The following is a 17,815-nucleotide window of genomic DNA, read 5'->3' on the forward strand; positions in this document are numbered from 1 at the left end:
TAACCTCTGTGTTATGTCCTATTTATGTAAAATTGGAGTATACATGTGGCCGGGGGTAGGGGGTGTTGAACAAGCATTATAGAAGTTTTTCTAAAAAATGCCATTTTATGAGTCAGACTACTCTTAGGCAGTCCACTGCCATTTTGAATTATAGACAGAAAACAGTTCAGTTCTCAAGTTGTTCTGCTAGGTCCCCATTTGGCACATATGAAGTATATGTCAAATATATCCAGCCCCTGCTTCTTTGCATGGCTTAAATAAATGAACATGACACATTCATTTAAATTATGACCCTTGATGGTAGAAAGAATTCATGGTTTACTTCTATATTATTGACCCCAAATTGGAGAATATGGATCCATCTTTCTTAGATATCTTTTTCACTATCAGTCCTCTTGTTGTTATGGCTTGTATCTCAAGCTGAAGACAAGAAAATATCCACTGAGTGCTTAATTGTTTTCTAATAATGCCAGAAGACTTCATTCTTCAGGGAAGGCCAGTTTCACCGACATGTCATTCTACCCATTCTGGACCCATTGCTCTGCGTTCTTGTTGTCATTTCAGTTGTTTTTCAGTCTCGTCTGACTCTTTGTGACCCCGTTTGGGATTTTCTTGGCAAAGATACTGGAGTGGTTGGCCATTTCCTCCTCCAGAGTTCTTAAATTCATAGAATTTTAGGAAACTTAGCATCTCCTTGCTCCTTCTGTGGATTTAAGAACTCTAGAGAAGGAAATGGCCAACCACTCTAGTATATCTGCCAAGAAAACCCCAAACGGGGTCACGAAGAGTCAGACATAACTGAACAACAGCAACAAGTAGTGAGGCTAGTATTTGAGCCTATAACTTTAAACCTTTTCCATTATGCCTAAGCATCATATGAAAATTTCAAGCTATTAATGAGAAAAAAAGTTGAAAACTTTAGGAAAAATAGTGAGATCGAGAAGGAAAAAAAATATTCTCATCTGGTCAGAAAAAGTCAAAGCTTTCATCTATGCCAACAATATAAAGTTGCTCCATGATTTTTTTCTTTCAGCTATAGTGTAGGGGAAACAGCGATGGACTTAGCAAATCCTGAACCTACCACTTATTAGCTATGTGATGTTGGACAAGTCACTTGTACTTTATGCACTAGTTTCCTCATCTGTCAAATGTGGTTGGTACCTGCACTGTCTTCCTAACTGGGTTGCTTTGAGGATCAAAATAAGATAATGTATATAAAAATGCTTTGTAATGTATATTCTGTAAATGTCAATTATTGTTCTTTTTAGTGACTTTATTATGTGAAGCAACATTGTTTACTACAAAGGACATTGGACTTGGTGTCTGAAGATAAGAGCTCAAATCTTTTTTTAAAATAATTTATTTATTTTTGGTTTTCAACATTTGCTTCCATAAGATTTTGTGTTTTAAATTTTCTTGCCCTCCTTCCCCTCCCCATTGCCCAAGAATGCTTGCAATCTGATATGGTCTCTACTTATACATTCACATTAAACATATTTTCACATTACTCATGATGTAAAGAAGAATTAGAACTCATGGGAAGAACCACGAAAAAGAAGAAACAAAACAAAACAAAAGGAGATTTAATAGTATGCTTCCATCTGCATTCAGACTCCAAAGTTCTTTCTCTGGATGTGGATAATCTTTTGGAGTTGTCTTAGATCCTTGCATTGCTGAGAAGAGCTAAGTCTGTCAAAGTCAGTCATCACACAATGTGGCTATTACTGTTTACGATGTTCTCCTGGTTCTGCTCATTTCACTCAGCATCAGTTCATATAAGTCTTTCTAGGTTTTTCTGAAGTCCACCTGCTCATCATTTCTTATAGCACAGTAGTATTCTATTACATTCATATACCACAACTTGTTTAGCCATTCCCCAATTGATGGACATCTCCTCAAATTCCATTTCTTTGCCACCACAAAAAGAGCTGAGGAGTTCAAATCTTGGTGTTAATGCTTATTAGCTTTGTGACCAGGGACTTAGCTTCTTAGGACCTTGGTTTCTTCTTCTCTAAAAAGGGATAATAATATTTTGCTACTTGCTTCATAGTTATTATGGAAAAAGCATTTTGTAAATCTTAAAATGCTTTAGGAATGTGAATTATTGTTATTGTGACACAAGGTAGAAGTTAAGAATGAGGAACTTAAAAAGGCAGGCAGCTAGGAGAGTTAAGACATTTTTTTAAAGCCAAATTTTCTGGGAGTATTGCAGCATTTTAACTCAAGCTGATGGGGGTGGGAATAAGGGTTATAATAAAACGCTTAAAAATTAGGGCGAGGTACTTAATTGTACTTGAGTATTTTCATTTCTTTAAATTTTGCTCTACAAGCATATCTTTTTCAATATGTATTAGTGTTGTGACTGGTTTTAATCCAACCTACTTTTATAAACAATAAAGAATAGTTTAATGAAAAAAGAATACTGTAAATGTTGTTTCTCAGGTAACATCATAACCAAGACTGTTTAGTGACTTGGTTGTAGTTTAATACCAGTTTTAGACTAGGAGTAAATATACAGACTCTAAATCAGGGTTTCTTGCTCTGAGATCTGTGAATTTGCTTTTAAAAATGTTTTGATAACCATGTTTCAATATAATTTGCTTCCTTTGAGAATCCTATGTGTTTTATGTATTTAAAAACATTCTCAGAAGAGGTTCATAGGTTTCACCCTTACTGCCAAAGGGGTTTATGACACAAAAAGATTAAGAACCCCTCCCTCAAATGTTTAGCCTTGCAAACCCAAATGAAAGTGAGGACACTTTCTGTTCACACATACCCTTTGGTTTCCAGCTTCCTATTTACAGAAAGCATACAAAGTCTCCAGTAAAGTTTAGATTACACATTTGAATATTTTTAAAGTCCTCTAAGTATGGTCACCATCTACCTGCTCACCTATTGACGAGCTCATATTGTTAGGCTGATAGCATCATAATGTTCAGTAACCCAACTTTATAATATGTATATGTATATAATATATCTTATTTATAATAAGAGCTACATTTAATATTAGTGGTATGGTGTAGTAGTAAATAGTCGACACTGATGATTTATGATATTTTTACTTATAATTCAGGACATTGTAGAGTCCTACATAGTATGAATACTGATCATAGGAAATGAAAACTGTCTGAAAAAGGAAACAGGCTATTTTTCCATTACTGGAGATCTGCAAGGGTGGGAGTGGAGAGCTACATGACTAGAATCATAGAATCTTAGAATTAGAAAGGATTTCTGAAGTCATCTAGTGTAATCTACACCTGTATAAAAATCAGAATGGATTTGTTTTCTTTTCCCATGAGAGCCTTCCTGATACTTGAAGACAGTGGTTGTGACCTTCCTTTTGTCCCAAGCTAAATATCACAATTTCATCCAACCAATCTTTCTTTCATGATATAGCAATTCTCAGACATCATCCTCTTAACCAATTGTTCAGTTTCCAACTCTGTCTTACTTTCCTGAGGTCCTTACCTTAGATTGATGTTGATGATGAAAAGACTACTTGTCCCTCAAAGATCTTCAGTTTCTTGTCCCAAACTGGATAGTCTTTAATATTGTGTTGTTTCTGGTATTATCATATATGCCCACATGAATCCCCAGAAGTGGGTAGTAGGCATCAGTTTTAGTAAATCCTGGGAAGTTCTTTTACATCCCAGTTGCCAGTTATTCCAAGAGGAGAGAATATCTCTTTGTTGTTTTTAGGTCAATAGCTACCCTTTTACTCTTCATTCAGTACCTCCAGATTCACATTATTATTCTAGCTCCTTCTCTCTAGGAAGAGTTTCAATTTACTAACCAGCTTTGAGTCTTCAGTGGTTCTCCTCCCTCCCCTTCTCCCCTTGTGTCACCATCTTCTACTTCCCATCTTCCCGACGGGCTGTTCAAGATTCATCAATGCCTTTTAATTCCTCTCTCCTTGTTTTCACATTGAACCCTTTCTTCCTCCATTCTTTGAAGGAGTACTTCGTTCTGCCTGGTCTCCTGGAGAACGAAGTCATTCCATTTGTCCTGGGTGTTGTCCAGGGGAGGGTTGTTCAGGTTGTTAAGGGGAGCTAGTTGGGCCAGACAGCCTCATAGGTACTGATTCAAAGATTTTATTAAAATATTTATTAAATAACAAATAATAAAAATATTAAAATATTTATCAAAATACTTCCACATGCACTTATAAGACAATAAGTGCCAGGAGACTCTAGATTGTAATATGTAATACTTTAAATTACTTATCTTTCAGAATCCATATTTGTGTTCCATTCATGAGATATTATTGTATGGCCATTATCTTTAGTTAGACTTATGCTTGATATTATAAAGAAACTTCTACGTAGAACTTTTTTCTTTGAGGTTGATAACTTTCCATTCCATGTCCACAGAAGCTATGACTAGTAAGGAGGCAGGCTGTGCCACAGTTGTAGAAGCAGTTGCCAGGTTTCATATACACAAGAGTGGATCCGCAAGATGATGGTTGAGGGAGGTGGGCAGGAAGTAGCAGTATCTAGGACTCCTAGGTCTTAGTGTACATAGTGATCAAGGTGGTGGTAGTGCCTGGCACATGGTGCCTCCTATCTCTCCCTTGGAGGACCTTTCTCTTTCACCTAGGCTGGCTTGTCTGCCCTTCTGGTGGTAGATGATGGGGGTGACTGATCCCTTCTCCCCAGGGGCTGCTCCATAATTCTACATGTAATCTACAAGGCAAAAATTAAGCTCATAAAAGTATTGATTTATGATATTCAGTATTTGATAAATGACATAAATCATAGATGTGTATTCAGGTTATCAGTAAGGGAATATTTGATTTTTTTTTTTTTTGCCAAAATCCCAGGAAAAACTCCTCAAGGAACTAACTTGATCGTAATTTTCTCCTGCTGTTCATATTTATCAGAATTCTATACTCATTCTATAGAGTGCCAGATTCATACAACACCCAACCCAAACCAGAGGTGTGAATTTATAGTCAGCTAGGTATTGTCCTGGGCCAACTTGAGAACATTTCTTCCATTGTTACATGTATGATATTGTGTATTTCATAAAGAACTATGGAGTCTGAATGAAGATAAAAGCATACTATTTGATCTCTTTTTTTCTTTTGTTTTGTTTTGTTGTTTCTTTCTCGTGGTTCCTCCCATTGGCTCTAATTCTTCTTTACAACGTGACTAAAGTGAAAATATGTTTAATATGAATATGTATGTAGAGCCTATATCAGATTGCATGCTATCATGGGAAGGGGAAGAAAATTGAGAACTCAAAATCTTATGGAAGTTAATATTGAAAACTAAAAATTAATTAATTATTTTCTTAAAAAAAGTTTAAACCAACAAAAAAGAAGGCAATGAACTCTGCCTTAGGGCTAACCCAGTGCTTAGCACAGTGCCTGACACATAGCAGGTACTTAATAAATGTTTATTGATTGATTAGGGAGTTTACATTTAAGTTACGCAAAACAGAATTAGGCCAGATAATAGTCTCTTATTTTGTATTACTTAGCAGTCAAATGAGACAGGTTCTTACATTTCTGCTAGGAAAAAAAAAATAGTTCATGGGCTCTTCATTCTTTTTCTTTAAAATTTTAATTTACTCATTTTTTTCCTCCAGGTTTTCCATTCATTCTCACTTAAGATACTATCAGCATGTCCAGTGTGATACAGACCTTGAATATTCATAAGGTTACATGAATATTCAGGAACAAGGCAATGCATGTTTTCTGGTCTTCTCATGTGAGAAAGGGATTTTTCTGTTTTATAATTGTTTGTCCCAGGTAATGAAGAGCAGATATTGATAGCTATGTCTTTAAGGGGAGCTTTGAGCATGTTGTTAAAATATGATATAGGCAAAGCTGATTTTAAAATAAAATATTTAGTAACTTCTCAAAATCAGAGATAACAGAATTGATATGAGAATAGTAATAGTAAATGGTGGTAGTGGAAATAGTATTGGGCGGGGACTTAGCATGCCTCCATTTGTCCCAACTCTACCACCCAATAGCTGTGTCCTGGAGAAGCAAGCACTTAGAGCTTCACTTGCCTCATCTATACAATGCAAAGTCTCATATATCAAGTATAAACTTTCCATCTTCATATAGTTAATGGTTATATTTTCATAACTAACCCTCCTTCTTTGGGATATGTGGCAGGAAACTAGGAACTCTGGCTTTCACATTTATTCTATCTTAACCACAGTGTCTGTTTCATTTTGTTATTGTTCAAGGAAACCAGTTCTTTAGCTTGCCATGTCCATAAATGTCCCTTATTCCCTTAACTTCTGTAAAAATCCCTGTTTGATGTTATCTATCTCAGTCTTGCTATGTACCATCAATGTTCCAAATATCCTCTCTTTTCACTCCATCAATTTTATCTTTGTTCTCCTCTCAGCAGATGACCATAATTACCTACTCCATTACTGAAGTCATTTATTGTGAACTTCCTTGTCTCCTAAGGGTCATCCTTGGTGACAAATCTGTGTCCTAATTCATCTTCTCTTTCTATGCTCTAATCTCCTCCACTTTGCCAAGGCTAACTCAACTGGTATTCTTGATCCTCTCCTCTTCCATCTCTTCCCAGAGTTTTGTCTCTGTTATCCCCAGTCCTGTTTCATCCTTTCTTCTTCAGTCTTTCCTTCTCTGTTGTCTTTTTCTCTATTGCCTCCAAACATACTCAGATTTCCTTTTTCCTAAAAACAAACACTGTCTTCTTTTGGTTTTGCCCTTGCCTCAAGCTATCATCTTATTTCATTTCTCCTTTTCACTGCTAATCCCCTAGTTTACACTCTGCCTCTTCTTCTTCATCACTTATGCCTCAGTCCTTTAAAATCTGGCTCTTTGGAACTGGTCTACTGAAATGGCTATTTTTGTAGTCCATAGTGACCTTGGTCACAAATCTCCAAATTTAATGGCATTCTCCATTTGCTTACTTTGACTGTTCTATAGTGATACCAGCCACCTCCTTTCTTCTGGCTACCTTAATTTTCTTGGCTTCTATAATATTGTTCTTCTTGTTTTCCTTGAACTTGTTTGATTGTTCTTTTTCAGTCTTCTTTTCTGGTTCATCATCTTCCTTTCTTTGCCTACATGTGGGTGTCTCCCAAGGTTCTATTATGGACCTTCTTTCTCTACGTTCTTTCACTCATTCAAGTTCAGTAGCTTCAAATCTCACTTTTATGCAGATGATTTCCAAATCTATATATCTAGTCCTCATTTCATTGCTGAATTTTTTCCATATATTTCTAGCTACCTGTTGACTATCCTCACTGACTATTTTGCTAGGAATTTAAAATCATCGTGTTCAAAAATGAATTCCTCTTCTCTAATAAACTTGGCCTTCCTTCCAACTTCTGGATTCCATAGCACTGCCCACATTACAAAACCCTGGGCTCATTTTTGGCATTTCCCTCTCTTTTATATTGCAAATCTAGTCAGTTGCCAAATCTTGTTGATTCTATCTCTTTCATAACTCTTTCACCTATCTGTCCCTTCTTTACCACTTTTATGGCTGTCACCATAGTCTAAGTACCTGTTATCTTTTGCTTGCACTATTGTAATAATTTCTTAACTGGTTTTATTGGCCTTAGACTCCCTTTTCTCTTAGGAAATAAAACTATTATCTCCTGACCCTAGGCATTTTCACTTGCTGCCCTCCCATGCCTGGGATGTTCTCTCTCCTCATCTCTACCTCTAGGTTCCCATGGCTTCCTTGAAGTCTCAGGTGAAGCCATCTTCTGCAGGAAGCTTTTCCCAGTCTTCCTTAATCTTAATGTCTTTCCCCTGAAATTATCTATGAAATTAAGTGGTTTACTACAATTAACTGTAAAGAGAAAAAGAACAAAAAAACAACAACACTTACCTCCCAGAGCTGTTGTGAAGATCAAATGAGAGAATAGTTGTAAAGAATTTAGCACAGTGCCTAGCACTTAGGTGCTATATAAATGCTAGCTGTTGTTGTAGTTGTTGTTTGTACATAACTATTTGCATGTTGTCTCCCATATTAGACTGTGTTCTTGTGAGCAAGAACTATAGGTCTTTGCTTTTGTGTGTTGATTTTTGCCTTTTTTTTTTTTAAAAAAAATCCCTAGCACTTAGCATGATGCCAGGGACATAGTGGGCATTTGCTTATTGACATGTTGACTTAAAGTTCAAACAAGCAATTTGAGATTGTTACAATTTTTAAAATCCTAACCATTTCAATTATCCAACACTGAAATGAATCACCTCAGGAAGTAGTTGGCTCCCCCTCATTGGATGTCTTTGAGCAAATGCTGGATGACCATTTATTGGCAAAGTTGTAGAGAGGATCCTTGATCAGTTACAGGTTAGACATGATGGTCTCTAATGTCTTCCATAACTCCAAAAGTCTATGACTTTTAAGACATTAAAGGCAATTAATTCAATTAAAAAAACCAAATCATTAAGTACTCCTACATAAAAGGCAGGGAGGGCTTTTATGGAGGAATCTGACCTGGGCATGTATTTGTTAATGTAGCCTAAAGTCACATCATGTTGTTTTGGCTGTTAAGTTGTAATTTTGACTCTCACTGAACTTGAAATCTAGTAAATCTAGTAAACTTCCAAGTCTATTTCAGACAAATTGTTGTCTAGTTAAACCTCCTCCCCTTTTTGAACCCATATGTAAGACTTTGGATTTATACCTTTTAAATTTTATCCTAGCAGATTGAATTCATTATTATTAGTAATAATAAAAATGATGATAGCTAACACTTACGTGGCCGGCTAGGTGGTGCCATAGTGCACATGGTGCCAGGCCTGAAGTCAGGAAGACTTACCTTCCGGAGTTCAAATCTGGCCTCAGACACCTGCTAGTTGTGTGACTCTGGGCAAGTCACTTCACCCTGTTTGCCTCAGTTTCCTTATCTGCCAAATAAGCTGGAGAAGGAAATTGGCAAACCATTCCAATATCTCTGCCAAAAAAACCCCAAATGGGGTCATGAAGAGTTGGACACGAATGAACAAAGATTTTATATAGTCTTTCCTATGTGCCAAGCATTGTGCTAAGCATTTTGCAATGATCTCATTTGATTCTTACAACAACGCTGGGAGGCAGGTACTATTATTATCCCCATGTTTCAGATGAGGAAACTGAAGCAAACAGAGTTTAAGTGTCTTCCTTAGGGTCACTGGGTAAGTGTCTTAGGCTGGATATGAACTCAGGTCTTCCTGACTCCAGGCCCAGTGCTCTATGCCTACCTGCCCTTCTTCCTGATCAAGATATTGTACTTTCATCTTATAATGTGTCACTTGTCTCTCCCAACTTAATGCCAAAACCAAATTCACTAAGCTTAACATCTATACATTTATCCAAGTCTTTGATAGAAATTATGAACAACACAGAGTCAAAGCACAAATCACCAAGGCATACCACTAAAGGCTTCCTTCCAATTTGGCATCAACTCATTAGTGGCCACTCTTTGGCTCTGGTCATTCAACCTGTTCCAATATACCTAACGCTCATAGGATCATAGAGTCAGAGATGGGAGAGATCTTAGAGACTGTCTCATCTATTCACTGTTCTCTTTTTATAGCCGAGGAAACTTGAGTTCCAGAAAGATGAAGAACTGCCCTAGGCCATATAGATAGAAAATGGCAGGGATCACATGGCTTAGAATGAGTGGGAGACATCAATTAATAGCAACATGGCAAAGTAGATAGAGTGCAGGGCCTTGAATCAAGACTCCAAATACAGTGTTCCTTCCATTATGCCAATATCATTTTACCTTTCACACAAGAGTAGCATGAAAAAGATTGTCAAATGCTTCAGTGAAGTCAAGGTAAACTAGCTCAATGGAGTGCTTCCGATTTACTAGTCTAGCAATCCTGTCAAAAATGGAAATGAGTTTAGGCTGTCATCGGCTGTCTGAAAATATATGACTCATTATGCAACTTGAGTCCCTCACCTCTTCATCAAGACATGGATAGTATGTTGCTAGTTGACCTTTGGAATAATGGCTGTTCATTCTATTATTTAGAGTTAAATCTTTCAACGTTGCTTATCTTTACAATGTTGCTGTTATAGAATAAAGTGTTTTCTTAGTTCTGCTTACTTCACTCTGTATCAGTTCATATGAGTCTTCCCAGGTTTCTCTGAAATCATCCATTTCATTATTTCTTAAAGTGCAATAAGATTCCATTATATCAATATGCCATAATTTGTTTAGTCATTCCCTCATTGATGGGCATCCCTTAGCTATGCCAAAGATAGTTGCCACAAATATTCTCATACATGTTGATCTTTTCCTTCTTTCATGATCTGTTTGGGATAGAGGTCTATATATGGTATTTATGGGTCAAAGGGTAGGCACAGTTTTGTGACTTTTGGGGACATAGTTCCAAATTGCTTTCCAGTATAACTGAACCAATTCACAGCTCCAACAACAATGCATTAGTGTATCTGTATCTCCTTAGTCCCTCCAACAATTGTCATTTACCTTACCATCTTTGCCAATCTAATAGGTGAGAGTTGGAACCTCAATCTGCTTTAATTTATATTTATCTAATTATTAGTGACTTGGAGCCTTTTCATATGTTTGTTGACACTTTGGATTTCTTCCTTTGAAAAATTTCCTTTTTCATATCTTTCAAACAGATAAATAATTATCTATTGGAGAATGGCCTTTATTCTTACATATTTGAATTAGTTCCGTACACATCTTGGATGTGAAACCATTATCAGAGAAGTCTCCTGTGAAGATTTTTTCCCAGTTAACTCTTTCCCTTCTAATCTTAACTGTATTGTTTTTATTTGTGCAAAATCTTTTCAATTTTATATTATTAAAGTTATCCAATTTTTGTTCTGAGATCCTCTCATCCCCTGCTTGGTTGTAAACTCACTTCCTATCCATAGTAACAATATGCCTTTTCTTCCTTGTTATTCTAATTTGCTTATGATATGGCCTTTGGTATCTTGGTCATGTATCCTTTCATAGTGTATCATGGTATGTGGTGTGAGATGTTGGTTTATACCTAACTTCTGGTAGTTTTCCCAATAGTTTTTATTGAACAGATTCCTTACCCCCAGGAGTTGGGTTCTTTGAGTTTATCAAACACTATGCTACTATGTTCATTTGCTTCTTCTATATATTGTATTCCTAGTTTATCTCATTAATTGACATCTCTATTTTTAACCAGTATCAAATAGTTATAATGATTACTGCCTCGTAGCATGGTTTGAGATCTAGCATTTCTAGGCCCCTTTCCTTCCTACTGTTATGTGTGAGAAAAATTTATCATATCACATTTTTTAGATTTATGACTTTTTGTTTCTCCTTGTGAAATTTGTTATTTTTTCCATCTCTACAAAGTAGTTTATTGGTAATTTTTGATCAGCATGATACTGAATAAATAAGTTTATTTATGTACTGTTGTCATTTTATTATTTTTCATGGTTGATGCATAAGCAGGTAGTATTTCCTCCAGTTATGTAGATGTCTTTACTTTTGTAAAGTGGTTTATAGTTGTATTCATAGAGTTTCTGTGTGTATTTTGGTAGATAGACTCCCAAATATTTTATATATTCTATAATTTTTTTTAGAAAGGCATTTATCTTTCTATCCCTGCTGGATTTTGTTTGTAATATATAAAAATGCTGATGATTTGTGCAGATTTATTTTTTATCTTGCAAATTTGCTGAAGTTATTGTTTCAGTTAAATTTTTAGTTGACTCTACATTTCTTTAGAGTGAACCATCATACCATCTTGTCTTATTGGTATAGCGAGCATTTCTGGAACTATATCAAATAACAGTGGTGATTAAGACCATATTTGCTTTGCTGACCTTATCAGAAAGCCCTCTACTTCAAGGGTTTCTTAAACTTTTTCCACTCTCTACCGCTTCTGCACTTCCTAAACTGTGGGTCTTCGTACTTATCATGTTGGTATTAGTTTTAGACAGATATTACTTACCAGAATAAGGAAAGGTGAGTTTATTCCTATGCTTTTTAGTTGTTTTTTTTTTTAAATCGAATGACGTTTGGATTTTGTCAAAAACATTTTCAGCACCTATTGATCATTGGTTATTATTTTTGTTATTAATAGGATTTATTGTATTTATGGTTTCAATATTGTTGAACCAACCTTGCATTCCTTATATAAACAACCTGGTCATTGTGTACAGTCTTTTAAATATGTTATAGTATCTTTGATAATATTTTATTTAATATTTTTGCCCAATATTCTATATGGATATTGGTCTAAAATTTTCTCTGCCCTAGTTTAGTGTTAATGCTGTATTCAAGTTAAAAAGTACTTGGAAAAATCCCTTCTTTTTCTATCTTTGTGAATAGTTCATATGATATTAGAATTAAGTTTTTCTTTAAATCTTTATAGACTTCATTTGCAAATCTATTTGGCTCTGGAGGTTTTTCTTTTGGAGTTCTTTATGTTTTATTCAATTTCTTTTTGTGATTTTGGTTTATTTAAATCCCTTATTTCTTGTTCTGTTAATATGAGTATTTCATATTTCTGTAAATATTCATCTATTTCATTGAAATCATCATTTGGCATACAATTGGGTAAAATAGCTTCTGATAGTTTCCTTTATTTCATCGTCATACTGTGAATGCTTCTTTTTCATTTTTAATACAATTATTTTCCCTTTTAAAATATCTGACTAGCTATTAACCTATTTTGTTTGTTGTGCCCTCCTCTCTCAAAAAAAGAAGTCCAGCTAATTTTATTTATTTGGCAGCTAGGTGATAACAGTGGATAGAGTGTCAGACCTGGAGTCAGGAAGATTCATCTTCCTGAGTTCAAATCTGGCCTCAGACACCAACTGTGTGACCTTGGGCAGTCATTTAACCCTATTTGCCTCAGTTTTCTCATCTGTAAAATGAGCTGGAGAAGGGAACCACTCCAGTATCTTCTTCAAGAAAATCCCAAATGGGACCACAGAGAGGTGAACACAACTGAAAACAACTGAACAACATATTAAACTTCGATTTTGTTAATATCTTTGTTTTCAGGATTTCTGCTTAGGTGTTTCACTGAGGTTTGTTGATGGGTTGCTTTTCTAGTTGTATTTTTTTTTTTAATCACAAGACCAATTACTTAATCTGTTCTCTCTTGTTAAGGAAGTCATTTAGAGGCAAATGATTTTTTGTGGAGTTAACTTTCTTCTTCTAGATTTACTTCCTGGGCTGTTCTCTGTCCAAGTATTTCTTCACTGTGTTTGGCATTTTCTTCTGTTATTCATATCTGCAGCCTGTCTCTGGTCTGGGGCTTTGGGTTTGGTCAAATACTGCTCCCTTCTATACTCTTGGGATAGTGTCTGGAAATGATAGCCAAGACTATGCCTTGCCTTCTGCAAGCATTACTGGGCTGTGGGTTCAGTCTTCTGGTTGTTTGACTCGGGTTTTGTCCTTGGTCCCTTGTCTGTTTTGCTCTTGCACAGTTCTGAATCCAGCTCTGGGTGTCCCTTAATGTGAGCTAGACAAGACTCACCCAGATTTGGTTGATGGTGCTAGCAGCCGGCCATCTGTGAGATATGAGGTGCTTACTTCCAGGTCCTTCTGACCCTCTCTTTTGCTATGGCTTCAGATCAGATTGCCTAGGTGGAACGTGGCCCGAGTACTGCTCTTTCAGGGCCTGGACCTTTAGATGCTTCAGGGCTAGGCTGACCCTTTTTCCTCTTGTGCCTTGGGCAAGGCTGTCAGGCACTGAGTTGTGTGGGGCTGATCTTGGTCTGCCACCATTGGGGCTACCTGGACAGTGTTTACCTGCCTGGGTGGTCCACCCTATACTGCCTGGGCGCTATGCTGCCTTAACCTCATCTCCTGTGCTCTTGTCTGCTTAGGAGATATTTGACCCTATTTTGTGCTTGTGGTGGGTTGTTGGGCTGCCCAGACACTGACTGGTCACTGAACTAACTACTTGATACTAATGTGCTGTTACCTTTACACTATTCTAGCCTTGTCTACTGTTCTTTGGCTTTTGTTGACCTTGGCATGTCTCTGAGTTTCTTTCTATCTGATTCTAGCAGTCAGATCCAAAGATTGATACCAGGAGTTTTCTCACAGTTGTATATCTCAAGCAACCCAAGTATCTTATCTTAAAACTGGCCTCATCCTTATCAATCAGTTATTGTTTCTATGTTCCTGTAATTGTTTACAGACACTTGGGAGGAGTATAATATCTCTTTTCTGAATTCAAGGAATTGTACCTCTTTGCCCTCCGCCTCCCTATTTGGAAAGTCTTTTATTTTTCATCCAATTAGAAATCAAATTATCTAATGTTGTATTTTTTCCCTTTAATTAATTGCCTTTATTTGATTAATTGTTTTTAATGTATAAAAGTCTGTATTTGAGGTCCACCCCTAAGTCAAGGAAGGGGCCGGTCCCAATTTATTGGGCAAGTGGCATGCTTTGCTTAATAAACTGACACGTTGAGAAGATAGGACCTTTGTTTTCACAATCATTTCATCTTCCACCCCCCACATTTTGCCAAAGCCTGTAGATTTCACCTCTGCAGCATTTTTCAAATGCACCCCTTTCTCTTCTTTGACACTTGCCACCACATGTGGACTATTGCAATAGCCCGCTTGGGTGATGGGGGGAGGGGTCTGTCTGCCTCAAGTCTCTCTCCACTCCATTCCATTTTCCATTCAGCCCCCAAAATGATTTTCTTAAAGCACAGGTCTGATTCTGTCACCATCATATTCAATAAATTCCAATGGCTCTCTATCACCTCCAGGATCAAATAACAAAATCCTTTGTTTGGTGTTCAAAGTCTTTCATAACTTAGCCCCCTCCCCCTACCTTTCCAGTCCTCTTATACTCTTAAATCCAGTGCCTTTTGGCAGTTACACCAACAAGACACTCATCTCTCAGATCCAGGCATTTTCTCTGTTCTATCCCACAATTCCCAGAACACTCTCCCTCCTCATCTGGCTTTTCTGGCTTGCTTTAAATCCCAACTAAAATTCCACCTTCTATGGGATGCCTTTCCTCATTCCTCTTAATTCTGGGCTATTCTCTCTATTAATTATTTCCTATTTATCCTGTATGTAGTTGTTTGTTTAGCCTGTGCATTCTTTGAGGGCAGTGACTGTCTTTTGCATCTTTTTCCATCCTCAGCACTGAGCACAGTGCCTGACACATAGTAGGTGCAATAAATGGCTGACTGACTGATATAGCTATGTTTATTATTATCTTTCCTCTCCCGGTGTCTATGTCCTCCTACTACTATTATAGTAGCTACTATCCCCCCTTGGTTATTTGGCCAAGATACACATATTTTGTTGCTCTGATTTCCTTTAATAAAGTCACTGTTTTGGGTGCCTTATAATATCAATTCATTTAATATTTTTTCCAGTTGTTGTCCAGTTCTCCTCCCCCACCCCCAATCATCTTGCATCTTTGTTTAAGAACCCCCTGGATAAAACACCCAAGTTTCCTCCATAGTCCAAAGCACCTTCATCTAAAGAACCTCTGGTTCTTGATTCTCAGAAGAAGGCTGGAGCTAAGTTACTCATTGGCAAAAAGGTTTTATTTTCCTCCTCACTTAACTGGTCCCCAAACTCCCTCACTGAATCACATCTATTTACTATTTGTACTTGTTCCATAAAATTAACACATCACAAAGCAATGTTAAAATTATAATTTACACTGACCAAATACTTTTTCTGAAACACAGTCATGCAGTCATACAGATGGGTCAGCTTAAGTGATTTCCTCTCTTCTCCTAGTATTTTTTTCCCAATGTGTGGGTAGTCATAATAATTGCTAGCAATTACGTGGCGCTTGCAAGTGTGCAAAGTGCTTTATGAATGTTCTTGAATTTGATCCTCACAGTAACCCTGTGAGTATGGGACTATTATTATCCTGACTTTATAGATGAGGAAACTGAGGTTAACTGGCTGCCCCAGGGTCACACAGTCCATAAGTATTTGAGGCACGATTTGAACTCAGGACTTCCTGACTCCAAATCCTGTAACCTAGACACTGCATCACCTAGCTGCCATATTCGGTTGTATTAATTTTCTTTCATACTTTGTCTCTTGTACTTATTTTCAGATGTGTAGGCTTAATGTAATCAATTATGAAATTTTCCAAGACATTTGATGTTGGAATTTCCTGGTTGTAGGGATAGCCCCAGTACCATTTTTTAAGAACAGTACTGACAAATTTCTTTATTGCATATCTGGCAGCTGTTTAGAAAATGTCACAAGAGCCCTGACGGACTAGTAACTTGAACGTTTTCACAGTACATAAACTAAGCAGAAAGAAGAAACTTTTATTTGTTAACTAACAATTCTAATTTTCTAAGTTTTTTCATACCTATTCATTTTTATCTTTTATCCCTCATCATACAGAGTAAAGCTCCACCAAAGGCCAGCATTCGTGATTTTGTGCTATCCATTTCCATTTCAGGACAAACAACTGAACCATGGGGCTTACCCCATAGACTTTTAAGCCATCTTGGCATTCAGCCATTTATGGTCCTGTGGGGTTTTGTCTTTAGGGCTGTTCATCTATTGTCCATCACCCTTGCTATCTGACCTATCCAGTGGCTCTTTGTGTGATAAACGGCTTGCAGTGCATATGCCACCCCGACCTCCTGCAGAACTCTTCATTTGTCATGTGCTTATGCGGGAAGCTTTTGCAGGTCATTCTTTGCATGCTGGTTGACCATATATTTCTGGTCTTCACTCTTCATTGTATATCACCATTTAATGATGTTAGGGTCATTTCTAAGATCCAAGATGGTATTATACCCAAAGAGTATGGCTTAGATTATCCTAGTACCATATTTCATAGGCTTGTCTCCTACAAACAAGGAAACAATTTTCAGGTTTTCATAGTAGTTAAAATACTTTTTCTGAAGTGGTTTTGATTTAGCTTTCTAAATCTTTTAAAACAAAAGGGCACCTCAACTAGATATTTTTGCTTTCCTTTTTTTCTTTAGTTCCTACAATGTTAGGTTTGTAAAGTAATAAATTTGGAACTATAAGACTTTTGAGTATTTTAAGCTTTTAAAAAATCTATTCTGCTTTCTACTTTACAACATGAGGCTTCCTACTTGGACTGTTTGTCTATAACTACTTTCAAAAAGTATCCCCTGGTTCTGTCCTTTTGCTTTGCCAATCATGTTGCTCTTGTTTCTTGTGTTGGCGGCCTGACGGATTTGGAGTGTGTTCTGAGATGATCCTGGCTTCATGGTCATTCTTATCTACTCCTTGGTGATCCCTTCAGAATCACAGATGTCAAAGCTAACACTGCTAAAAACAAATAATGACCCTAGGCCAAGTTAGGAAGACACTAATTTGGCAACATTTGAGACCTGCTCAGCATAAAAATGGAGAGCAAGCACCTTTTCCCATTTTCTTCTATGATTTTAAATCTTAATGAACATCTCTTTGAATATTCAATTTATTTTTTTTTCTTGTGGCATTTTTGTCAATGCCACGTGTTTCTGCCTCATATTCATTTCTGAATATATCTCTCTCCTCCCTCCCTACATAGCAAGCTATCCTTTATAACAAAGATTGTTGTTGTTGTTGTTTATCTTTTGTTTTCAGAGGTCCGATGACATCATGATATGGGCTATTTCTTGACTTGTGCATGAATTGGACTTAAGTGAGGCAGAGTTGCACAAGGTTGTCAGCCTTACTCTCTCTTCTGGAGTCATCCAAGTCTACCCAAATCCATCCAAAGATTAAAAAGAAAAAAAAAAACGGTTCAGCATAATCAACTCATCAACCATGTTTGGCAGTATACACAATATTGAATATTTATTTTCAAAAAATGCAAATCTAATTTAAATCGAAACAAATGCAAATATAATCATGGTACACTTCAGCATTTTAAAGATCTGAAATTC

This window comes from Trichosurus vulpecula, chromosome 3, assembly GCF_011100635.1.
Source record: "Trichosurus vulpecula isolate mTriVul1 chromosome 3, mTriVul1.pri, whole genome shotgun sequence".
NCBI classification, from domain to species: Eukaryota; Metazoa; Chordata; class Mammalia; order Diprotodontia; family Phalangeridae; genus Trichosurus; species Trichosurus vulpecula.